Source organism: Cuculus canorus, chromosome 2, assembly GCF_017976375.1.
Source record: "Cuculus canorus isolate bCucCan1 chromosome 2, bCucCan1.pri, whole genome shotgun sequence".
Classification (NCBI taxonomy): Eukaryota; Metazoa; Chordata; class Aves; order Cuculiformes; family Cuculidae; genus Cuculus; species Cuculus canorus.
This window is the reverse complement of record NC_071402.1, coordinates 141994068-142020689: the sequence shown is the minus strand read 5'-3', so window position 1 is coordinate 142020689 and position 26622 is coordinate 141994068. Positions and strand designations below refer to the sequence as shown.

Below are 26622 nucleotides of genomic sequence, written 5' to 3'. Positions count from 1 at the left end.
CTGCTCTGACCTGCTCTAGCCTTCTGACATTTAAGTCTCACAAGCTCAAGCTCAATTTAGCAGGACAAAGTCACAGCTCATATGTAAGATGATACAAACTGCATGTCACTAAGTAGGTGAGAGTTTAACTTGGTGCAACACAAGTATTGATAGGGCTGGAAATTTTTCAACAATACATTCCTGCCTGCCACTTCTCCAACCTTCATACTCTGAACAGAGCAAGCTGGCTGTATGCAAACAGGCTTCATTTGTATCGCGGATCAGCGAATGAAAAAAAGAAAAAACTGCTTGTCCGAGTCACAGAAACAGATAGTCAAAGCATCCTCAAGAAACAGTTGAAACAATGGCATGCCAACGGGGAAAATACTGACAAGAAACAATAGTCTTCTGGGGAGAAGAAAAACTACTTGAAGCAGAGCATTGGGGAGCAGCTGGAGAAAGACAGCCTAGTGGATTTGGAGAGCTGGAGATGTTCTGGACTCAGTGATTATAGCTGGGGGTTCAAATGACAAAATCTTCTCTTTTCTCCCCAGAACTGGTGCTTCTCTTGGTGTTAAGTTGTACTTCATCCTAGCCACCCAGGGGTTACTGTGGCCTAGAGATTATTTCAGGAACAAGAAGGACCAGACCAAAGGTCCACCTACTCCAGTAGCCTGTTTCCACCACTAGCTTGAAGCAAATACCCAAGAAAGAGGTTGAGAACAGGACACAAATAGTGATGCTTCTCTAAAACTCTCTCCTAGTCCTCAGAAATTTGCAGTTCTGTAACTTTTCTATTCTTCCTCCCCTTCACCACATCCTTCTCAGTCAGTTCATTTCTTACTCTGCTGAGTTGCTGCTGGAGCCACCCCCTAAACTTTGATCACTGATGTTCTTCTCTAAGCCTTTTCCCTAGCTCTACTACACCTTTTTGGTGTTGGAGACACCCGAACTGCACACATCACAGGTGTCTCATGCATTTATAATGGCAAGAGACGCTCTGTCTTGCTCTCTGTTCTCTTTTTCTGATAATCACGAACATCAGATCTGCTTTTTTGATTGCTATTGAACAGTGCATTGACATTTCCATGGATCTATAGTAACTTCCACATCTTATTGTGAGTGGTACCTGAGTGGTAACAATCAGCTTCGTGCTTACTATTTTATACATGGAGGTAAGGTTAGTCTTCATTGCATGGTATATCTTATAGTTATTTAAACTGAACATCACCTGTCATTTTAACACCAAGCCTGATGATCATTTTGCAGTTTTTCACAGCTGGCCTTTAGAAATCACCAATTATCAATTATTTTGTGACATATTCCTTAAGAGTTTTTGCGTAGCTCATCTCATGTAACCATAGAAAAGAAATACAAATTTTTCACTTCAAAAAAAAAATCTACAGACTAGGATATAATACGCTAATTCTGATGTTCATATAAGCTCAGTCTTTTAGGCTACTGTATCCACTATCCCCTATACCTCAATAAAGCAAATCAAGTGAAACTATAGTGACCTGCTTGTGTTAAATTATATTTCCCACATCCTAGAGACAATATTTTCCTGTTTTTTTTAAAGCTGTAAGAATACACTGCCAATATGAGTTATGTTGTAGCTTGGCATCTTTCATCTGTTCAGCAAGCTTCAAGTCTATACAAAATTTTAAGTGCTCAGATTTCAATCCCCTTTTGACTCCCAATCGAAAGATCAACTTATATCAGTACTAAGCTACAATTACCTAGCCTCAAATTCTTGACAAGAGAGCGCAATTTCATGAATCTGTATCTTATGGATTTGAATGATATTTTATACCTAGATTTTTTAATTATTTCAATATTATAGATTTCAATCTTCAATAAATCCTACGTTTTGAACAGTCTGAGGAAGTAAGATACCAACTGACAACACCGGCAATTCTGATTCTGTTGTACCTAAATATCAAGCAAACATCTTACTTCAGTATTTTCAACCATCTACCTAATAAGGAGAGCTCAATAAACACATTTCTAATAATCTTTATTTTTATATATACGCATATAATATATGGGCTGATACTATATAGATTGTAATTATATATATTATATATAAAAGCCTTCATATAAGCATGTGTATTTAGTACACTCTAATGAATTATTTTACTTTAAGGAATTCTAAAGGTCAGAATTCTATGTATAATCATGGTTGTTATCTGTCTTTATGCAGCTTTTCTGTGAATTATCTGCCTAGTTTAAGAATACTTACATATTCGTATCTGGATTATATTAGAACAAACAGAAGAGCAACCAGTCCCCAATCAACAAACACATCTAGCAGAAACTGCTGTGGCTATAAAGTAATCATCTTTCACTGCAAGCAGCTGTTTACTAATAAACAACTACATGAGAAGCCCTTGAAGGAAAAGTCATAGGGCAAAAAAATGGTACTTTAATTAATTTAAAAAAAAAAAAAGATACGTAACTCAAAGCTCTTCTGAACTGAAACTATAAGCCTTTCTGGCATCCTTCCCAGTAACTATTTGATTCTATGCCCTATGTGACATTTTATATATCCTCATATTTGAACTAACCAACCATATTTTGTTTCTTCCTTCTACTGTTTTTTGAACTACTGCCACAATGTTCTTACTATATAAAGGAAATGTACCATTCCACAGTGCTTTACACTTTGTATTTGTAACCTGATTGATGCAGCTGTTTAAAAACTGTAATTTATCTAAAAGATCCTCAGGTGTCTCAATATTTTTCCATGAAACAGGACAGGATCCTGCAGTAAGAATTCCAAATTTTTATCTGAGTTTTCCAGCCCCTGTACTGCCCTGTAACACCTGTGGTTTTGTCAACCTTGACCTCAAGTTATAAAATTAAAACCCTAATTAACTAACATAATGACAGTATCCACTACATATCAAGCACTGGGCAAACAAGAAGTTAAATGGCTCCTACCCCAAAATGCTCAAAGTTTAAGAGAAACAAGTAAAGGACAGCAATGCACCAACTCCACTAATTAAAACTTTTTGGAAGACAAAATTATTTAAAAACTGAGCTTCCCTAACCTAGGACACCTACATTGTAGATTCCCACAGCTGAGCTTGTCACTCCAGATTCCCTTAATAATCAGTGGGCATTTTTAAGACCCCTGTCACCTGATCCATTTTAGATAACTGCTTGAGGGTAAGTACTGAATTGTGGATTGCACTCCCTAAGGGGAGTCTCTCTTAATTAGCAAGATTGCTTGCACTAGCTAGCCATGCAGCTGCTCCAGTTTAGTCCACAAAGATGCCATGGTACACACAGATCTCACAGAAGAATGTGCCAGTCTGCAAGAGGGATTTAAAAGCAGAAAATCTTAAGGGACAAACTCATTCAAGTGGCTTGTCCAGGGCTTAACAGCTGCATAAAAGAAAGTGAAAAAAGCAAGCTGAGAAACACGTTGCAAAACAAAGGAAAAGGCGTAATGAAGTGACTAATAGTACACAATCTCTCACTATTAGTTTGCTGGAAATAATGCTTGGAAATCGAATAGAGAATTTCAGAGAAAAGCCTAGTGCTACACCCTGTCCACAAAAAGAAGACAAAATAAATCCATCAGGAAATTACTCATATTTCACTAAGCCATCCCTGTAAAATAACAAAAATATGCTCACAAATATTATCCAAATTACCTTAACATACTTAGCTTAAGCAAGTCATCAACCATCCGAACTTACTGTGTGCTGCCCTGCTGTCTGGGGATCATTTAGATCCTGTAAATGCTGAAGAATTGTTTAAGTAACTGCAAACTCCCAAACTTCTCATCATGTAAAAAAATCAGTGCCATCTTTCCTCTTTCGACTGTCCCTTCTTAGTGCAAGTACACAGCTGTCCAAAAGGATCAAGCTTCTGCTCCCTAAGCCATTTCAGTCATGATGGATCCCACAGCGCAGTCTACAAACAACCTCAGGTACATCATTTGTTACGAACTGGTACGTTTCCTAACCAACATCATTAAAATAGAAGCCAGTTCATTGAATTTGGAAAATACTAAGAAATTATTCTCCAGAGTGTAACAGCTGGTATAAGGGAGGAGAAAAACTTTGTTTTCAAGTACAGGACATGTATGAACTGCAGGCTAAACCAAAACCCATTAATCTATCTCCACCCCCATGTTCAAAATGAAAAACAAAAAAATACCCTTTGGTACTTCACATTAAGAAGACACAAATCTGAGATGTTTCCCATCTGTCTGGTTTGCTGTTTTTTTAATAAAAAAGGAAAATTACCCTGTCCTTTTTTCTGCTTTTAATACAAATCCTGAAGGATATTTTCAGATTTGTTAGGTCCAAGGCATTTTTACTGTTCTCATCCATTTTACTTGAGTGCCTGTCAAATGTAAATATTCTGCTTCAGTGAATCAAAATCCGAGCTTTTCAGATATTATTAAAATTATCATGACCAAACTTACATGAACCACCTTCCTGGCTGAATTTAGGGAGATGAGTGAGGAGGCAACTACCTCCTTGTTTCTGTAATAAACACTTGGCTTGGCAGCCCTGGTAAAACCATGAGTAGCCCATGGACTTTCTAAGCTTCTGCTGTCCCCAGAAAATTGCCAATAGACACGAACTACCAGACACTGACAGCACTGCCATGACCCCTCTGCTTCATCCTGCACTACCATCAAAGGAAATTGGGTAGAGTTGGACATATTTGCTTTAAACCACCTGGCAATTTCCTATGACTGAAGAAATTCCTGTTGTCTAGTCAGAGCTTATGGCTTATCTGCACCATCAAAAGAATGAGTCAAAATCCCACTTGCGATGCTTTGCTCACGTGGGTGTGTTGGGAAGTTGCTTGGACAGTGCCCTTAACCCTCATCACACAAACATCACAATGCACACTTTCAAGAGTTACCTATTGATTTTGGATGAAAAACCAAGAAAAAAAAATTGTCTTTCCTGGGGACAAGACGTATTTAAAGCCGGCTTGTGGATGCCCTTACTCCTAACCAAATGCATCCTCATTGTGCTCACAGCTCTGAATATCCACCTTTGGCTCAGTTCCATCTGGATAAGATTTTGTTCTATTTTTCCTTTTATTTTGCAGAGAAAGCCTCCATGCCATGACGCATGAGCTGCACAAGTACTAGCTCACTTCACAAACCTTAAAGTAATATCTGTAATAGATGCTACTGTTCATACATATTTAGAACCGAATATAAAGCTGGTCATCACTTTTAAGGAACATAAAAATGCTATTAAAAACCTTGTGTGGCAGTGTTGAATTTTCTGTGGTTCATATGCCTTTTAAGTCACTTTTGGATATGCACACACTCTAAAACATACTTGATTTTATATTTCTAAAACGATGGCTGCCTTCATGATAAACAAACACTACACACATAACACACATCACTGTAAAATCCTCTATCAGCTGTAGCTGTGATGAAACATCTTGGGTTCTTTTTTAAGATATTGAGCGACATTTGAATGTTCATTTTAATCCAGGAGTCTGAGTTTCCACAACTTTCAGTGAAGAAAACAATAAAAAGTAAACACATTCTAAGATTTGTTTCCCACAGGTGAGATTTTCTCCTGCACAGTTGATTAAAAAATGTCTCTCCATCCAGGTACAAACACGATCATATAAGTTAACTTAAATAGTGAAATACTATAAGTCTTCTTCAGCTTCTTGCCTACTTTGCAGGCAAGTGGTTGGAAAGTTATTTCAATCTTATTACAAAGATTAGTGTTTTCAAGGTCTCAAGTAAAATGTGTTATTGTTTTACTCTTGCAACACAACAGCACACAGACATTCCTTCAAGTAACATTTTCATGAAATTTAGAAAGTGGTGTGAACTCTGATGTCCTCACCTTACTATCCAAATAGCATTATGCTTTGCAAAATGCTTCACTGGCAGCAACTATACATATGCTCCCTTAGCATAAACAGAGGACAAAACCCCAAAACCCCTCCTCTCCAAGCCTGAATACAAGACTCCCACGAAAAATGCCGTGGGAGAAAGCTTTCCCCTGGGAAAGGTCACATCATGATATCACTGACCCTGGCCGCTGGCACAGGACAAACAAGAAATGCTGAAGGTCACTGCTGCCCAGCTGCACTTGGCTAATAGCACGAATCCACAGGCTGCCCCCACCACTCTGCCATGCTCATCTGTGTTCTCAGTCATCCCTCCCCTCCCCAGGCACTCCAGTGTCATGACAGTGAGCGGAAGCAGCAATCTGGAAGCAGCAATTAAGGAAACAGCTTAAAAGTACCATTTATGTGCAGAAGTGAGACAGTGTTAATTCAAATATACAATGTGCTTGCATTCCAGAGTAAAACTTGGTAGCAAGTATTCAAGTGTTGGCTTCACTTCAGGGCTCTGTGGCAGGGTAAAGCCATAGAGCCATGGAAGCCAAGCAGAGGTCCTTGAAAGAAAGGGTGCACCACACCCATTTTGACAGTCTGACCACAGAGAAATGGTCAGAAGCTTCCAGAAATGATGAAATTGAGGCTTCACCAAGTAGTGGAACAAAGCACAGGGTGGGTGTTTGTGGAGAGGATGGTTAGTGAGATAATATTGCATCTGTAACAACAGCAGAGTCAAGGGGATGGAGGGGAAAAAAACAACGTCGCAGTCCAGCATGATTTTCAAAGAGCTTTACAACCTCAGTCATACTGTCTCATGCCAGTCAACAAGTAATTTTAAAGATCTTCCATAAGCTTAGTGTTATTCACAGAATTTGTATTACACCTGCAGGCCACGACTCGAGAATGGGATGCATCATTTTCCAGGTAGAAATGACGACGACCTTGGCTGAGCAGTGTAAAACATCGGAAGTACACTTCTCATCAGTTGCAATGCTCTGCACGCAGTCTGGAGACTTTGTAGAGAACAAGGTCCAAAGTCAGGACTCTGTAACACATGGCAGGGTGGCATTTCGGTGTTACGCTTATTTTTGGAGGAATTAATTGGTTGACTCTATCACCCACATCCTACAGGCGTGCTGTGGCTGTTAGCGAGACACAAAGAGCCTGTGCCAAATAATATTCAGCCCCATCAAGAATGATAATAAAAAGCAACTGACTTATTAGCAGTTTATCTGGGTGCTTTGTTTTCCTATAAACTATTTATTTCATGTCAGGTAGACAATTAAAACATTTCTAATCAAAAGTGACATATGCTAGACTTACGTTTTATATAACAAAACATTCATTCATTTTAAAAGGGCGGAACTACTAGTTAAAATGAACGTTATAGGGAATATGACATATTCTTGGTAAAAGGAAATGTTTTTGATCACAGTTACCTGGAAAACATAAAATAACTTCTATCCTTCAGAAAATTTCCATTCAAAGGTGTTTATTTTTACAGGGGCCTAAGGAATGACAGTTTGGTAGCAGAGCTAAAGAGACTTAGTTTAACAAAGTACCTACCATGTTAGTGAATCAAGTCTCATGCCCCAGTCTTAGTTATGGACTCATCTTTTTAAACGCAGTGGATTTTTCATCTGAAACTGATCCAAATTTGCACAGTCCACATACTAAAGCAGATACGTCTCTCTAGAACCATTAGTCCAAAATCCAAACCACCCATACTACGGAGTGAAGATTACCACTGCCTCTAGCCGAGCTACACACAACCAAATCAAAGCCTAACTTCCCCATGCATAGGCATAGAGACCTCCTATACGTCACTCAGGGCATCCTTCCCAGCTACTAAAATGAAGCTCCTCAGCACTAGCAGGTTTGGCCAACACTGGGTTCACAAAGTCTTCTCCTGCTGCTCTGCAGCACAGCAGGAGTTCACTTAACCTCTTCTAAAACTGTGTATGCCTTTCAGCAAGATCCATGCTATGCCTCAGGCCTGTAACACTACACATGCAATACCCCCTTTGCTTCCCTTCCTTTCTTTACATATTTCTATGGTTATAAGAGCCTATCAAAAATTATTTTCTGCTTAGAGATTTCCTGTATTACATTAGCAAACATAGCATTTGCCTTTTTATTGTTTCTGGTGCTAACATAAGTTTCTCATTCTCAGACTACGTCACTTTGTTCTCAGTTTTCAGAGAACTCTTTCTGATTTCTGTTACATTCTTCCTCTACACAGACTCCCATTTCTCATTCGGCTATGCCAGCAAATAATTGTCATATAGTGCGATGTCCCATTTTCAGGCACACTTATGTGAATTGTTGAACACTGCTTCAGTGACGGGGCATTTTTGTCTCTTCTTTAGCCTACCATGCCCCAAAATAATTTGGTTGTGGGTTATTTCTTGATTGCTTTAAGATGTAGTTTAGCTTTGGCTGTGTTCAGAACAAACTACTGTAACCAGACCCTTTACTTGCAAGTGACAGTACATGAAGCAATGGGGGACTTCAGTGGTACCTTTCGAAGCAACAATTTCAGGGTGGAGCAATCCTGAGAACTCTAACACTGCCAAACTTTTACTGATGTAAGCAAGAACTTTCCCAAGGAATAACTTAGGAGAAATTAAAAGTTTTGCTCAAAGTGGAAAACTCCTCTGAATTAAGGACATCTTAAATCTAAGAAATTTTTGAGGCAGTGACCATTCACACCTTTCTTTTGCTTGTCTATGATAGCTATTTACTGGTACCTTGACTAGCATACCAAGAAAATACATAGTATTGGTATTTGTATTTTAAATTTTCGAGTAACCTGTTTCTAAATACTAAATCAATTTTTTATTTCCGAAAACAAAAAATTGTCAGCCTTGTTACAGCGCTATATTCAAAAGCAGCTGGTTCAAACTCAGTTCCTTATGAACAGTCCTTGAAACACTAAAATTGCATGAATAGCCAAAAGGCTCAATTGCATAACCAAGGCCAAGGAGGAGCCAATAAATCTCTGCCAGTTTGCCCTATTCATCAGTAACTTTTGTTTGACTAAAGCATATCAGCTAGAAAAGCAACCTGTCATAGTTCAAAGATTTAGAGAGATGAAGAACCTCTTGCTTCCCTTAATAATTTGTCAGTATAATGAATCATTTCTACTGTGAAAAATGTTGTGCATTACTCCTGATTTGAATCTTCTCAGCTCTCCAACTATAACCTTTAGTTTGTGTTATGACTTTCACTGCTGTTCTAAAGAGCCAATACAGAACCAGTACATTTTCTCCTGCTTCAGTAGACTTACATTTCTTAATCAAGGAAGCTCTCTACTTTGATAGGGTCAATAGACAAAAAAAAAATGGTTCTCAGAAATAAATAGTTTCATCAGATCTCAAACCATTTTGGATTACTGTCTTCTGCAACACTCCCATTGTTCAACACTCCTTCAAAAATACTGTATGAAACTACAGCACACATCCAGAGGTAAGGCCATTCTTGAGCCCTAACCACTGCCTTCCTGAAAAATAATGCCTTCCCCTTTTATGATAGCATCATACTAGGAAGTTCTGAGAACCTGCAGCTCTAAAGATCCTTACACGCCTTCCAGACTTAACAGGTACAACTTAGTCCATTCCTAGAAATTCCATCTAGAGAAATGGTGGGATCTCCTTCACTGGGAATATTCAAGATTCAGTTTGATGGGCTGTGCATAACCTAATCTAAGTCTCTGCTTTCTCCTTTCTACAACAGTTCAGATGCTGTCCAGAGGCCCTTTTGAACTCAGGCTCTGCTATGGGGCACATGATCAAGTGCTTGCTCAAATGCAGTTACGTCATGCTCTACTGAAGTTTTCAAAAGCTAAGGCAAAAGTTTACAAAGTCATTGGGTCCTGTATGTTTGTAATGCCACTGCTAATTCTCTCAATACCAACTCAGTCTCTTCTTTTAAGCTCTTATATGTGAAAAGTTTGGCCCATGTAGTATTGCAATATATTAAACACTTACCTGAAATACACCGTGTATTTATACCACGCTCATCATCATTAATTGGCTCTTCTCTTTATCACCAAAAAGTGACTCTGCAGGAAGCTGCACACTTCTACACCACCAGCAGCAGATTCAGTCATGCAGCAAATGTGTCTGGGGCATACGCTTGTCTGGGCACAAAACCATGCGCAGGTTTCCTAAGATGGTTACTTGGGTCTGACAGTTCATTACCTCTGGCTTTACTTCTCAGCCCAAAGGATATGTTCACATATCTGACTAAACTCTTTGTCTCTTTTATCTGTCATTTTCATTGCAAAATCACCATTCTAACACTGTCTCTCTTCACGTCTTTAAAAACTTGCTTGTCGACCTTTTTTTTTGTATTTTAATGATTAACTAAAACATAATCTTATATTATGATTTAAACATGCTCTATAAGGTTGGGATACACTCTGATTTTGTAACAAGATGCTGTGTACCTAACAAGACAATGTATCAAACTCCTATTACAAAAGATTGTAATGCAATTGTTTGGCAGCTCTTGGTGAATTTCTTCACCAAAGTCCAGATCCCAGTAAAACGCTTCATTTCTATAAAAGCTGCCTTTTAACATATTCCCAACAACTGTTTCAAGAGTTAACCACATTTAACATTCTTCTACATTGAAAATTTTAACTTCTGGCTGTACTTACCTCCTCTCAAATGAGCTCATATCACAGCAAATTTACAAAAAAAAAAAAAAAAAAGGTTGAAAAAGCAAACTCAAAGTTTTGTTAAACTCAAGCTGGCAAACAAGGATGGGAGCACTTTATTACCAGCCTTTGGAGCAATTCACAGATTTCTGCAGATGTTAAATGTTACCTCCTTCTCCCTCTAATTGTCCCAAGGGCCAGTCATTCTTGAGGCATCCCGATCATTCTCCTTAAAACCTCTACAGGGAAATATCCAGATGACAGCTCTCCCCCTGTTCTTGTCTGCAGGTAAATCACATCCCTGATTTCAGTTTTCAGGAACAGAAACTATGCTGGTATCACTGACCACCTACTTCCCAGGACTAAAACCATGCCAGATGATCTGTTCCTACGGTCCAGCTATGCTGGAGGATATTACATCTCTAGTTCCTCTACAAGGGGTTGAGGTTGGGAGGAATCTGTATCTTTTTGCTATTTCATCCTTTAGATAATTTCCTGGATGCTACAACAGATCTTCTCTCTCTATCTATCAAGACAGGGATCCCTAAGCACTTGCTACTACCAGTCTTTCTGTAAAGGTCACTGTACTCTACAAATGATTTGTGGCAGCCATAATGCAGGAGGGATGACAAACAAATAGCCTACAGAAGAAAGAAAAAGCAAAACAACTGCATCACGGTTTGCTTTCATTTTGTTTATCTAATACTGTAGCTGAACAAAACTCTTGAGAAGTTTCTTGGCCTGTGAAACAGTACCTGCAAATCTTTAAACAATGAGCTCGTTCTTAATGGTTGGATTAGTTCAAATTGTATAAAAGTGCTTAGATTAAGACTGCATTGCTTTCATGTGAAGTAGCACAGCAACATGTCAGAGAAACAAATAGAGGTTTTGTCCTGTTGACTCTCATACTGCTAATTATGAAAAAAGGGGGAAAGGCCCTTTTACATGGTCTGTGATCTTATCCTCTTTGACCAGCACAATCTGGCAGGAAAGAAATAGCTCTACTGATAAGAAGGAATATCTTCCTCTCTTTTAAGTGAGGGTATAGTGGCTGCTCTCCTTCAAGTCAAACAAAGCTCATAGTACAGTATTTATCTAAGAAATTTTCAATATGATGAAATATTAACTTATTTTGATTGTGTCTTTTTGGATTAGACTGAGGAAAAGAAGTCCGACTCCCACAATGTCTCCAGATCTCAGCATCACTTTTCTTTTGATCAGTGCACTTTTCACTCACAGAAGCAAACCACAATCATATTATCAGTTGAAAAATACGTCTGAAAACCAGTACTTGTAGTATAATCAGATGCTTTTGAAATCACCTACAGTGAATAACAGCTAACCCAAACATCCACGTGGGTGGTGACGTAAGTTTGATGTTTGTATATTCATACTTATTCAGGTTTGCCAATAGGAAGAACTAGGTTATTACACAGCATTTGCCTTGTCACATATTTACATGGAGCTTTTAGGAAAGGCAGGGGGAAAACGATGCCTTTATTACACTGCTGACAACCAACTTAACTTCCATAGGGGATATTTGAGCTTCATGACTAACGTGTGTCTGAAGCAGGGGCTTAGATGAGTAACAAATGGCTGATCCTCTTCTTAGATGAGAACAAAGTGATAGGAGGGATAAGAGAGATCACATGGGCTGTGGGGCTGAGCAGATTTGCTCTTTAAAATGCTTCTTGGTGCCTGAAATTTCAAAAGATCAAACAGTAGAGCCATGGTTATGACTGCTTACCTGTCTTAGTTATTAGCAAGGAAACTGGAAATTCTCCCTTTATTTGTCAACTAAGGCAGTCTAGTCATGTAAAAGAGAATCTATGTTGTTTTGTTCGGCATGGTGTCATAAAACATTGATAACCTAGCAGTCTGTGACAGTCAATTGTTTTCAAAGGATTCTAATGGTTCTGGCTCTTAGGTGCAACACCCAACACACCTAGAACTGACTCAGGGTGTGCTGCTACCATACCTGCAAACAGAAAAGGCTCCTACGCTATCAGCCTCTGATTGAAAAGGAAAAACATTTTTCATGGCTAATCAAGGCTTTTCTTCCTCACATAACTCTTATTCAACTTTCCCTCCCTCTTACATTTCAGATAAAATAACTTAAATATGCAACAGGCCACTGCCAGACTCACCTACTTTGATGAATTTGGGTTAACAAATGTAGGTGATTTTGTGGGTTGGCAGAGATATCAATATGAAATCAGGCTGACTTTTAGTTACACGAGCAGTCAAACAACATGTACGCTTATATTTCCAAACAATAGGTCCCTTGCCATGTAGAGAGGTAAGTAAAACCAGCTCATCACCCTTTTCTCCACTGAAACTATTTGAAGGCATGGTGAACATTTTGAAATGATGACTGCATTTTAAAAGACTTCTTAAAGATCACAGAACCCAGACATTCAAGAAAGGTTTCAAACCACAGAGAAGATAAGCCAAAAACAAAGCAGCAGTGGCTAGACAAACCTCACTTGAAAGGCTTGATAACTTTTGTCTGGCTGCTTTTTTTCAGAGGAAGTTAAAAGTTAGAAAAGCTTTCTGCTCTCAAAATCTAACACTGTGATCCTAAAATGAAAAAAAAATATAAATGGGAAAGTCAATGACAAAAGCACAGACATTTTGGCAATATCCAGGAAAGTCTGACAAGCAGCAGCAGAAAGTACAGATCAAAAGAACAAATAAGTTCTTTTACTGTAGAAAATACCTAGAATTCCATGTTTATCTTACCACAATAAGCTACTGAATGGTTATCTAAGCCGCTCTTGTTTTGCCAGGTGACTCAATACATGTGTAGGTTTTATCCCACATTAGTTTTAGTCTGGTGTGTTTAAAGTGCTACACAGCAAATACATTTCATCTAAAAGGTTATACATAATCTCAGGAAAAACAGTCTTCACAGAGGGAGATCACCTTAAACAGAAAATCTTTTTGGTATCAATTCAGAGTTATTTGCCCCACTTTCTACAACTGTGATACAAATGTATTCACACAGCTGTGATACATCACAAAAAGCCCAACCCCTTCTCTCTCTAGTAACACATGCTAATAGCTATTCTATTGTGAGAAATCCACAGAAGTACACTAACCCCCCTCCCCTCCCCCCAACCCAACATGACAAGCATCTCACAGGTAACTGTTTGAGTACTTGTAAACCTTTCTAAAAAAAAAAATTCCTCAGTTCTCCTTTTATAAACTATTAAGTTTCCTTAAATTCCAAGCTAGCTTTGCCTGTATAACACAGTCACAAAGAAACTGTCAAACACATTATAAGTAGAACTATTCTTGGCAAAATAACGTCTCTCAGACAGGTTTAAGTCATGCAGAAACAAAACTGAACTTGTTACTTCAGTTTTTTTAAAACAAAGCAATACCTGCTGTGACAGCACGAGGATAAAAGATATCTCAAACCCAAAATATTACAGCAGAAACAAGCGAAGATATCGGGAAAAAAGTAGCTCACTCATCTCCACTGTCCAAATATCTTTGCAGTAGCAGTCTACTGTTTTCTAACCCCTTCAACCGAGAAGAGGCCCAGAACGTAGCGCTTACTCCAGAGTCCTAAAAGGTTTCCAATAAACAGATTAAAACTTACGTATAACCACTCTCCATAATTAGAGAAGCAAGCACCTTGGTTTTTGGACAGCGTATGACAAATTTTAAAACCATGAAATAAAATCAAATTGTATTTTAACATGGGAAGCCTTTCTTCTATAAACTGTCAGTCTCCCTCCCAAAAACGTCTGACGTAACTCTAGTAACCTAAAGCTTTTCACATTTTTCAAAGTCAACCTAGAAACATGTATAGACAACAGGATAATAATACTGAAAACTTGAGGACATTCTTGCAGGCATCAGTCTTTTGGAAAATATGATCTATCCAAAAGCTCCCATTAACTCTTATACAAGTTCCACAGACAAAAGCCCTGGCTCTTCAACCTATACCTGGCTGGCAGAAGAGGCTCCAGAAGAGCAGCAAAGAGCCGAGAGGCTGCTTTTCCTTCTTGGATGTGCCGCAGGAGCACAAGTTGTTATCTCTTCCTCAAAATCCATCCTCTTGCTAGCAGACTGCCACCAGCATAGAGCGACAGAACCAGGAGAAGCATGAGTCCCTCTTACTCCCCGTGCAGTGCAGGTTTTCTATAGGTGCGCATATGCAACAGACCTTCATCCAATGTGAAATTTTGTTACACATCCGGGTGTTATGAATGACTCATATATAAAAAATACTGGTTTCTCATGGCTGCATGCTTGCGTACGGGTGGGGATTGAACAAATACACATTTGCACATGGGCTAGAACTATCCTTTTGTGGCAGGATTAATACCTTAGACCAAGCAGCTCACGATTTAACAGTGAAAAAAAGAAGGTAAAATATGCACAGTAAAAAGACACATGCAGAAAGTGCCATCAAAATAATACAAATATTTAACACTGTGTTGAAATCTGTTGCAGAATTAAGCTATAGCACAAGCAATTCTCATATGGGACCTCAGCAAGGGTCCTGAAAGCTATTTACTGCAAGCTATTCACTGGCCTCAGGAAGAAACCTGACTCCTACTTGCAGCAGAGTCCCAGGCTCAGCATGGGATTAACCCAGTTGTTCCGGACTGGATTAGAAAGATGTGGCTGGGAGCCCTGCCTTTGCAGCAATGCCCATCAGCTGCCAAGTGTGAGGGAGCTGCGAGAGCCCAGCGTGCCGGGGAGCAGCAGCAGCAGGTGCCTGCAGGATCTGCCCACGCTGGAATGCGCCTGCCACTGAGTCCAGTGCTGAAAACACTTGGTAAAAATAAAACAGAAGGGAAGTACATGGGAGCCAGAAATTAAATGCTTGAATCTGATATCAGAGGAAGAGCATATAGGTGAGACAACCTGCTAGGAGTTTGAGCCAACTGTACTCTGGTCAGCAGGAACATTTTTATTGACATCGATAGCAGTACCATGAGGGCCAAGAAAAACATTTTGTGATCTGTGCCTCCTCACACCCTCCCACCCCGCCTTTTTGCAATATTTAGAAGGGAGATGTTTTCCACTGACTTCCAGAAAGCTTTTGATACTGTTCCTCTCATGTTTTCATTTAAATTCTCCAGTGACAGACACCAACTAATTGCTTGTGGTAAAACAGAGCAAGTCCCTGAGCTGTGTAGCGCAGAAGCCCTTTCCGGCACTGCTGACCCACTCAGGAACACGTCAGGGGCTGGCAGAAGGCACCTGACCCCCAAGTGCTGGATTTAGCATTAGCCAAAGAGATGGCAGTGTGGATTAACAGCTAAAAACTAATTGGAACAGTAGTGATCCTCAGTAAAAAAACCCAAAACACTGCCAGCAGTTCCTGCCAAATCACAGTTCCTGTGATACAACAGTGATCCCAGTCTAAGAACAGAATATTGAGACTCTCCCATATCCCTGGGCAGTAGATGTTGACATTATGTTGTCTTTTTAATGCAAAGCTATTAAGCAATTTTAATATGAAACAGCTTTTTAAAAAATAAAGAATGCATGATATGCATAATGAGAGAGTGAAGTCAGCACACAGTATCTGTGAGGTTTCAGAGGTCTGAGGTTTTTTTAAACACTTCTTGGGAAAAAATATAACCTAAATTAAGAATTTACTAAAATTAACATTTCTCTGTAAAAAAAAAAATAGAAATAAGAGTTTCCGTGGGAAATCTTATCAATTTCCTAGCTTTTCATGTACACATTTTTAATGGAAGTGTTTATGTTACATGTATATGTTTATGAGTTTCTTTACATTATGCTAAATAAATCTTCCTTCCAAATAGTATTCACTGTTATTCAAATTAACCAACGAATGCTGTTCAATTATTTATCTAGTCAGCCAATGGGAAATAAGTGACATTTCTTCTTACTTATTCTAACCAAAGTCAAATATTTGCTCCTTCTGTGTGAGTAATTCATTAATAATTACAATAGTCTAATGTATGGTGTTTTGTGTTACTAAAAATAGGACTATAAATGAATAAATGTAGCTGAAATTATGTTTCAAAGCACAGTGGAAGAAAGACCAAAGCTCATACACAGACATTGACAGCAGGTCTGTTTCTAGACTTTAGATATCCACATATCCACCAAATAGGTGCAAACTGCAAAAGCCTCTGCTTATGCATCTGGCAGTAAGTGTACCTGGAAGTGAATACATCATACAAAAAAAATGTTTTAACACTTTGGTTTTTCATTGTTTACTTCTTCCTCCTGCTGCTCTCCGCCTTCCTTGGAAGACAGACATCTACCTAACACTGATTGACTTTGAATTACAATTAGCTTTTCTATTTTGAATTACATCAATGCAAGAGCATTAAGAGAGTCTATTACATGTATATGCAAGAAATGTAAATCCCTTAAAGGCTGAAATATTCTTAAAACTTGAGCTCTGGAACTTACATAGAATCATAGAATCACCAGGTTGGAAAGGACCCACTGGATCATCGAGTCCAACCATTCCCAACACTCCCTTAAACCATGTCCCTAAGCACTTCATCAACCCATTCCTTAAACACCTCGAGGGAAGGTGAGACAGTTGTGAGACATTAACATTGTCAAGAATTTAGCAATCCAAAACAGAACTGGACAGTCTTACAACTAACAAGAACATAATTTTGGAAAATAAAATAAATCTCAAGACATGGGACAAAATACTCTGTATCTACTAAAGATCAGAATGTATATGATGTGCATGGCTCATTATCCAAGATCCACTTCCTGAGAAGTTGTTAGAACCTCCTTAAGAAGTCATGGCAGAACCCATGGTGGAAACTATATTCTTGATCTTCCTGGATTTCAGACATAGCCTAAGAGAACGGTTTCTCTATTCCTCTTTTTAACAACTAATTATGATTTTCAGGCAATTTTTTTTTTTAATGAGCTGTACCAATGGCAGGGTATCAACCAACCAGTGAAAACCTTTTCTAAATGCAAACAAATGACAACACTCAGTGTTTACTAAGGCTGAAATATCCTAGTCAGTGAATGGGATCACTACAATCCTCAACACAAGGGACCACACAAAATGCAGCAGTACAAAAAGTACTAATTAATAACCAAAAATACCTCACAAAACCTAAAAAGGACTCTAAAATGTAATTTCATCCCACCAAAGGTCCCTGTGTTAGTTTGTTGTGTCAAGTTGGAAAACTTAATACCACCAGATTCTGGATTTACTAAACTGACACAATGACAGAGTGAATGCTAAAAACGCACATTTTGGTGGCTGCTGTCAAAATCACAGGTGTTAGCTGCAATTCTAACAACAGGACTTTTTCTCCTAGCGTATTCAACCCATTTGAAGAGAAAGGAAATTGGAATATATGTTCATAAGAGATTTGCTTGTCTTATTTGCTCTTCTTCTCTTATTTGAGCCCTGAAAGGAGATTTAAATCCCAAGTGATTACGGTTAAACCAACTAGTCAATCAGGTGACTTTGGTGCAATCTGCCTTTGCTAGAAAATCAACTGAAAAATGCTGTAATGCAGCAGGGATGGTCCAGAGGTGTATTTACTTTGCTAACAACTGACATAAATACGTGCTCCCCTCCCAAGTAACAATGTGCAAAGAGCACAAAAATGTTCCAGTGTGAAGGTAACAGGACTATTCAGCTACAAAAAGAACAACCCAAGCACATTCACAAACACACACAGGGAAATAAGCTTGAGATGCAGGAAATACTCATAAATATTGAGGCTTATCACAGGCTACATAAGGAAACCCTGACCAGTGACCAAGGAAGCTACGTTGTAACCTCAGCTGTACCACCAGCACAATCTGTTGCTCTCACCCAACACCACTGCCAAACAGACTAACCTCACACCTTTTCTAACACACCTCCAGAACTATGGACAACAGAGAATGTCTGCTCAAAACCAGTATGGCCAAATATGTCTCTAGCCCAGGACTTCATTTTTACTTCCATCACAAAATTGTTATGCTCCCATAAGTGAACAAGAGACTGAAATGAACTTTGGGGTCACTGACAAACCCCATCCAGAACAATGCTAAGAGGACATCTCCCATGCTGTTCACCCCTGAGCTGGGCATGAAGCACAACAACCTCAGGTGGTTTGGTTTAAAAGTAGAGTTGGAAGAGTAAGCGGTGGCACAGCACACTTCATACACCAATTTACTTCTGCAGGATATGTAAAGAAGGAGGGGAAGATTTCTGGCTGCCTAAGTCGGAAGGACTTTCAACAGCCACGTCTCCATCTCTGGGCAGAGGACCTTGATAACCAGGCTACAGCAACAAGGGGCCAGGGCTTTCCATCACTGACTCCTGAAACTTTGCTGCTGAGAAGAAAGAAGCACGAGGTCCTCATGGCCAGGGATAGCGTGACATCAGGAGCTCAATTCTACAGTCCTGTGATGAGGTTCATTCAGTGCCTGACCTACAGGGCTAACCACAAGGCTACAGAGGCCGAACTCGCTAAGACATCACTGCCCAGTGGCTCAACTTCAAAAGGGAAAATCTAAGGTTTAACTACTCTGAATGCCTCCAAACATCCCCAAAGGAAGGAGTGCATCAGGCACAGGTTCAGAGGAGGCAGGAGGTGCCTTTGTCATAGGGGTGGTCACTGCTAGGCCACTGCAGAGGACAAGGGCTCCCTCCTCTACCACTGCTGAAGGAGTTAGCCTTGCACTGAACCCATCCACCAAGTGAGGCCCTGCTGATTGCTTCCACAGAGTGTTTCATAGTCATCTGCAAGAGACAACCCAAAACCCACCAAGACTAAACTGAGAATGTGCAAAAACACATCTAAAAACGTCTCAGGATATTTTTTTGGCCAGAAAAGTTTACATTTCTGAAACCTAAAGAATTCTCAGGTGTCTATACCTCAGAGAGGTTTCCACAGGTGACTCTCTTTAATACAGCTGCCAGAACTCTGCTTTAAGGGATACCAAAGTCCTAGATTCTTTATCGGATCTAACAGTAAGTACCGAAACAAGATTACTGTGGGCAATTATTCAGTCAGCTGAATATAAAGTACTCTAAATATACTTTTCTTTCTCATAAACTTAAAGAAATACACATACAAAACTTACATGAACAAAAGCAAGGATATAACAACTACCTGAGTCTTCTGAGTTACAAACAATACCTGCTATTTAAATTGCAGAGGCGTTGCCACAGCAGAAAAGTTACCAATCCTGTTGGGGCAAAGTAACTGCGCTTGTGTGTGGTTTGCATGGGGGGAGGGAAGCAAAAAGAAAAGGAATTGCTTTATTAGCCTTTTTGCAGCTTTGTCTTGTTTGCTTTTTCAAATGAACAGCTTTTGTTATTATTTTAATTAATAGTTATAAATTAAGATACTTATGTTTATCAAAGCAGCTATTATCACTCTAGTTAAACTCCACTTACTTTCAGAGATACCTTAGGGTTAGGAGTTTAATATGTACCTTAATGTGTTGCCTTACTTTTTTAAAGTAAAAAGTAAAATTGAAAGATTGAGACATTCTACTAGGAATATTCTTTCTCAACATTTCCACTTACAGTCAACACAAAGTAAATCCACTTCACTTCGGTAATGAACAGCTCTTTCTTCACTTATCTATCAAGCTATTTATAAATATCTCACAATCACAGCATTATCTGGGGGCTAAAGAGTGAGTTTCAACTCAAAACAAATGGACATGTCATCTTATGTCCTTCCATAAACATGAGCTAAGGGCTCGGATTCCAGCAGAGATTTAAGCTTGTAATCATGTTTCACATGTTCAGTTTCACAGCTTTACTTAGATGCTTTCAACAATGGAAAACGAGAGCAGTTGCCCTTAACATACAGCAGCAATAAATTGTTGTACATGAGGCAGGGGACACGCGTGAATGCTGCAGAAAGTCCCCCCTTCCTGAACATGCAACATGCTCAGTTGAGCTTACAAAGACTATCCAGGGAGGAGGGCAGATCACGTCTCATTTGGCCACAGAAGAAGTACCCATTGGTGGAGAGAAGCCAGGAACTCACAGAAATCTCCTGAAACAACTTCTGAAATATTTTTTCCCCGAATACCTACAGCCTGTGCTAACACAACTGCACATCCTAGCTGTATGTCATTGACCTCTCAGATAAAAATAAGGATTTTTTGATCACACATTATATACAGTAGTATGTGAATCAAGCAGTAATTCAACAAAATGGATTTTATGATCTAGAGAAAACTGCAACACATATGTAGATTAAAATCACATTTTTCACAGACACTGTGCACATTTTAAAATCAAACATAATTTTTTAACTCTGTTTTTTTATCTGGTACACACCAGAAAAGTATTCACACACTATTAACACTAAATCAATTTCTCCCTATGTGATTCCATGGCACCAGCCAACAACATTGCAATGAATGCAAAATATGCTAGTTCATTTGACAAACGTCATTTGTACATGCTCTAGTACTAAATAATTAATACTCAGACTTTGGGAAAAAAGATTAAATTGAAATTAATTCTATAATAGTCCTATTACTGACTTAATTTCAACATATAACTATGAGCATAAAAGCAAAAGAGCTGTGAAAAAAAAAAAAAAAGCTTGTTTACCCTTGCCAAATCAAGCAATGCAGAACGTCAGAAATCCTTTACACCCTGTTTTTTCACCTGGAATTAGATAACGTGCTTACCATATTCTGCAGCCTCCTCTTTCCCTAAATCCCACCAAGGACTTATATTGAACTGAAGTTTCTCTCAAGTTTACAGTTCTTTTTGTGTTTTTAAGCTCAGACACTAATTACTGCAAGCCCCTACCCTTGCCCACGCAGATTTAACCCTTTTCAAAAAAAGTGATTTGAACCAACTAAACTTTGTAGCCCCAAATCTGCTTCCCGTTATGGTATTACAGCACTGCGAGCGGGGGGGGGGCACCCCTTACCCACTGATGTTTACTTGATCTGTTGTGATTGATGTAAGCACAAAAGTGGTTGCAAGTAAGAACCTAGGGATTTTACTCTTTCTTCAGAGGGACTGAAAAGATCCCCTAAACCCCAAAACTCCCAATAGCAGTTCTGTTGCTGGACTTTTACCTTCAAATATGTTTACCCTATACTAATGTACTTTTATCCAAGAAAAAAATCTATTAAGGAACGTCTCAGTGCTACCCTGTAAGATCAAAACATATACTCAAAATCTGTTTAACCAACCGACACTATGTTCCATTAAAATAAAAAAAAAAAAACCTCAGTATTTTTGCAGACATCAAATGCTGGAATAAATGCTGTTTTAATTTTAGGGTTCTATTTTAACAGTAGAAGAAGAGACATCTGGCAATAATCTATAAATAAATAAATAGTCTCCATTCTTATTTTCTCCTCCAAAACACTACCTAGGACATTTTTTCAGCATGATTCATATAACCAACACAATACATTACAAAGTCTTTCAAATAATTCAGAATTCTCTGTTCATTCAATAAAGAACTCATTTTCGAAACAGAAAGGGGAGCATGCCATGCCAGAAAACTTGCTTTATTGACTCAGCCCTACTGCCAGAAAGAACAATGTGGTGAAGCAAACTCCATGATTTCGAAAGCATTTTTTACAGAGAGGGCAGAGAGAGAAAGAGGCTTATTTACCGAAATGCGAGATTCCACAGGTGAGGCCAGAGACAGTTTGAAATCCACTTCCTTTAGTTCCAAAAGTTAAGATTTATGATGAAGCCTGTAATAATCCTTTCAAGCTGCCAGGTAAAATGCACGCCATATCGTAGCTGTAGTTTCTTTTACCCTTTTGCAGTCTAACTTCGTTATTTGCATAAAGCATAGTTCTGGCCTATGGGACTTTTTGAACACCTACATGTTAGATTAGCTGTCTTGACATGCTCTATCAAGCATGACATCATGAATCTCCATGGTGACCTTAACCACACCTGCCCAGATGCCAGAGTTACCTGTCATGTCCTGACCTAACTGAACACAACAAAAAAAACCTCAACCACCATTTTCTAGGCACTCAAGCCTTGCAGACACCAGGAGATTGTTGTTGGTTGGTTGGTTGGTTTGGGTTTTTTTTTTTTCCAAAAAATTGATGGAAATCTCTTTTCCTTTGCCAATAAACTTACTCTGAAACACTAGAGCTTTTCCCGACCTTTCACATCTCCCAGGGTATTTCCTAGTCAAACAACAACAAAAGAAAGCCACGGTAAACATATTCGAGCTCACATTCTAAAGGCATGCTCAAAAGCCCCGGTTCTGAAAAACTTCTACACACTCTTTTTTGCTCTCTGCCCCTCAGAAAGATTTCTTTCATCGGGTGACTTGTAAAACAGGTTCGAAGCAGGGATTATCCCCCTCCCATGGCCAGGTTAGCATTTTTAACCTCTTAATTGCAAGCTCCTTTCCATCCTCGCAGACGCTGGCCCAGCTTTTATACTTGTTCCTGCTTTCCTTTGCTGCTGACCAGAGTCAACCTCACCTAAGCAGTGACTGCATCCTACTATGAGCTCAGCAGCAGATGATTCACACCATCTCAAACTTCAGAAGAACAAGACTGTTTTCCTCTTTCCTTTCTCCTTTTCCTTCTAATTTTCCAGGGGATTACGTTTGTGCCTTGCTTTCATTAACGCAGATAAGACAGCCTTGGCAGAGGCAAGGCATCCAAAGCTCTTGCAGAAACTTGCATTGCCTATAAAAACTGATTTTGCTCCTCCGCTTTCCACGCTTTCAGGTGAAGGGAGCTCTGGTGCCTGGCTGCAGGGTTGTCTTGTAAGGGGGAAAACCTGCAGTGTGAGTGCAAGTCACCAACCTGTGGTTCACAGAGCTGAAGCCGTGGGGTGCTGTGTTCCCTTGCTGGTGTTTTGGGGTGCATAACGCATGGCATGCCTGCACCTCTCCAGCTGCCGGAAACTCACACCCTGGTTTATACTACACAAACCAGCTTAGCTGCAGGTTATTTGCCTTGTGGCAGTATCCCAATGCCCTGTGCAAAGAAAGACAGCCCCTGTCTCTCTGAGTTTTCAATCTCTCCTTTCCAGAATAATGTATCACAAACAGGGTAACAAACCAGTGGAGTGGATGAGCTGTGTGCACAGCTGGGAGGTTTCAGGTCACCGCATTAGTTAACCATCAGTAATTCCCACTGACATTTTACCTGACCACGACTGTACTTCTGATTTGTGGCAAGTTATCAAGAGGAAGAATGGGTCCTCAGGAGGCATATCCAGGGAGGCATTTATCTGAATAAATGAAGCCTGGAGGAAACATTAGTATGTAGCAGAAGATATGGACAACATTCAGAGCTAACCTTGCCGATGGAGGTGATACAGTATGTTCTGACAAGACCAAACACTTTTTGGGAAAAAAAAGGAGACAATTACTAATCTTGATTTTCTGGTCCATTTTTGTTGGTTATGGACCTGACAAGATTTAGAGCAATCTGGAAGACAAGTGATATGATGTACAAGGGACTATCTCCCGACTGTAAATATCAGGATGTTTTATGTTCCAGGTGCACCATTTGACATGGTGATTAGAAAATGATGTTGCAGTGTCTACTGTCCTTGATAGATCCCCCACAGTGAGGGAAATTCTCGCCATGGATAATATTGCCACTTTCCAGATACTACAGCAGCTAGAAAAGTAAGAAGGAAGGAAAGAAACCTAGAAAAATAATTGTAACATTGTAATATATGCCTTCCTGTACATCTTACAGATTTTGCATGTTAAGTCTAGATGTTACATACACTTACCTACTACATGTGTTAGTAGTTTGTCTTCTACAGTACTGCTACACACATGCACAAACACACACAAAACACACAGGTACGTGTGTATGCACACAGACAACTGGTAAGAAAAAAAAACTCTGAATTGTAATGCCATGACCATAATAATATGTTACTGCACCTAACGATCCAGATTGTTGATACATTTCAAATATGCAAGATTCTTACAATCAGCTGGAATAACTTATTTCTGCATGTTTTTAATGTGGCTTCTGTTCAGCTTATCTTTTTTTCTTAGTTATGCTGAATGGATGGATTCTTCAGTCTTTCTCATTCCCAAGAAAGATAGATGTTCTAAGAGCAATTTTGAAGTTATTTTGTTTTAAAATTCACACTCATTACGTACGATACATATGTCTAATCATCAGAAAATAGAAGCAGGAGACATTTGCATGAATTTTACCCTCAATAAATTAGCAAGGATGACACATTTTAAACAAATAGTAGGAACGGTTACTGCATTCCTTCTGTAATTTACTGCCTTCAGAAAAAGCTCATATTACAAAACGTGTCGAGTGTAATGCTGTAGTCTGTTCAAACTAGGTTTGCAGTGTCTGCAACACTGGAACTAAATATTTACATGACTCCAGAAGATCTAATCTCTGAATTTCACCCCCCTTCCACCCCCTTTATTTAATTTGTATGCTATCTTTATCCACCACCCAGCACATTCCACACAGTCACTAAAGTTCATAGGAGAGATAAGTGGGAAGGAAAAAAAAAAAAAATAAGACTTTCAAAGGAAAGGGGGGAAGCTGTTTAAAAATAAGAAATAAATCACCCTCCTCAGATCAAAAGTCTTGCAGCAATTTTAGCTGAATACATATGGATTCTAGCAGTTGGGGTTTGAGGCAGGGATAGCACCTGGGATCTCCAGAGACTCTGTCAAAGAGAAGTTGTAAGGGGGAGTTATCAAATGACAGTCTTTCCAAACCTATGTCAATGGGCAAGTCTCTAAAGGTCTGGAGGATTCAAAAGATGCTAGGAATTCAGTAAGATTTCCCATAGTCAAATACAGTATTTTTCCAACGAGTTTTTATTCCTTATTTACAATCAATTTGCTGCTAGTGCTGAAATACCTACAAAATGGTAAGAAAAAAGAAAAGGTTTTTAGAAAACCTTTTAGAAAACCTTTTAGAAAAGGTTTGCTGTCAATCATTTGTTACAGAGAGAATAACTACCACAAGATTTTTGAGCTTGAAATCTAAATTCTGCTGTTTGATTGAAAACAAAAATAATGGAACACAGATTGTCTGTAAAGCTGAAGAGATGAAACTAACATCACACCCAAAATCAGAGCCCAGAGTTAGGCTGTAAACAGATCCTTGCATGGCATTCCCTGAATTCAGAAGGTCAGTGTGACCACAGCCACCACCCCCACCTGCTCTAAGAAACACATTAAACTGCCACATCTCTTTTCATTTTCAGTGCTTCATCTAGTTTTCATTGCTGAAAAGCAATTGGAGGTAGGCAAAAAGCAGACCACCTTAAGGCTCGCTGCTGACAGACCAACGTGGATGTCAAAACAGCTTGGAGGAGGCAGATACCTGTGGGTAAGTCTGTTCTGTTTGTAATAAAAGACTCAAAAATAGAAAAGAAAGCAAATGAAACGATAACAGAGCCAGCTAAAGCATACAGACACACTCCACAGATATTTTCTTTTCTCCTGGGCAGCGCTGCCAATACTGAAAGTGTAACAGAAATTAACAGCTGTTCCATATTTTCCCTTCAGCTGTGAAGACCCACATACTTAGATCAAGAGTCTCACCTTCATCCCCTTCTTCGTGTATATTCTAAAAAAAAATTAAAAGCTCTTTAAAAAACATCAGTTTCAACAAATAATTCCACGGTAATATTGAATAGTCTAATTTTTATTATTGCTTCTTTGAGTTTCAAGGGAGCAACCGAATCTTAGTCTATATTAAAAAAAATCTCCCTAATGCTTTGTTACATTCCTGTTACAGCAGGACCAGGGAAGTGATTGTGCCCCTGTACTCAGCATTGGTGAGGACGCACTTTGAATCCTCTGTTGGGCCCCTCACTACAAGAAAGACAGTGAGGTCCTGCAGTGTGTCCAGAGAAGGGCAACGAAGCTGGTGAAGGGGCTGAAGCACAAGTTTTATGAGGAGTGTCTGAGGGAACTGGGGCTGTTTAGTCTAGAGAAGAGGAGGCTGAAGGGAGACCTTATCACTGTCTACAACTACCTCAAAGGAGGTTGTAACAAGGTGTGCGTTAGTCTCTCCTCCAAAGTGATTGGCGATATGACAAGAAGGAATGGCCTCAAGTTGCACCAGGGGAGGTACAGATTAGACATTAGGAGAAATTTCTTCACAGAAAGGGTTATCGGGCACTGGAACAGGCTGCCTAGGGAGGTAGTTGAGTCACGATTCCAATAGGT

General features: G+C 39.3%; 1 protein-coding gene across 17 annotated transcripts in view; it reads right to left on the bottom strand.

The window, feature by feature from the left end:
* KIAA1217 (KIAA1217 ortholog) overlaps positions 1-26622 on the bottom strand; it is a 362749-nt gene that overhangs the window by 150300 nt on the left and 185827 nt on the right. Inside the window, exon 1 of one of the 17 annotated variants that reach the window (XM_054058360.1) lies at positions 22078-22237. The exons of 15 other annotated variants lie outside the window; for them this stretch is intronic. The gene's annotated coding sequence lies outside the window, so the exon portion shown is untranslated. Of the gene's footprint in view, positions 1-3686; positions 3707-22077; positions 22238-26622 lie in introns of those variants that run through there. One more of the 17 variants, XM_054058362.1, reaches the window with a different exon arrangement.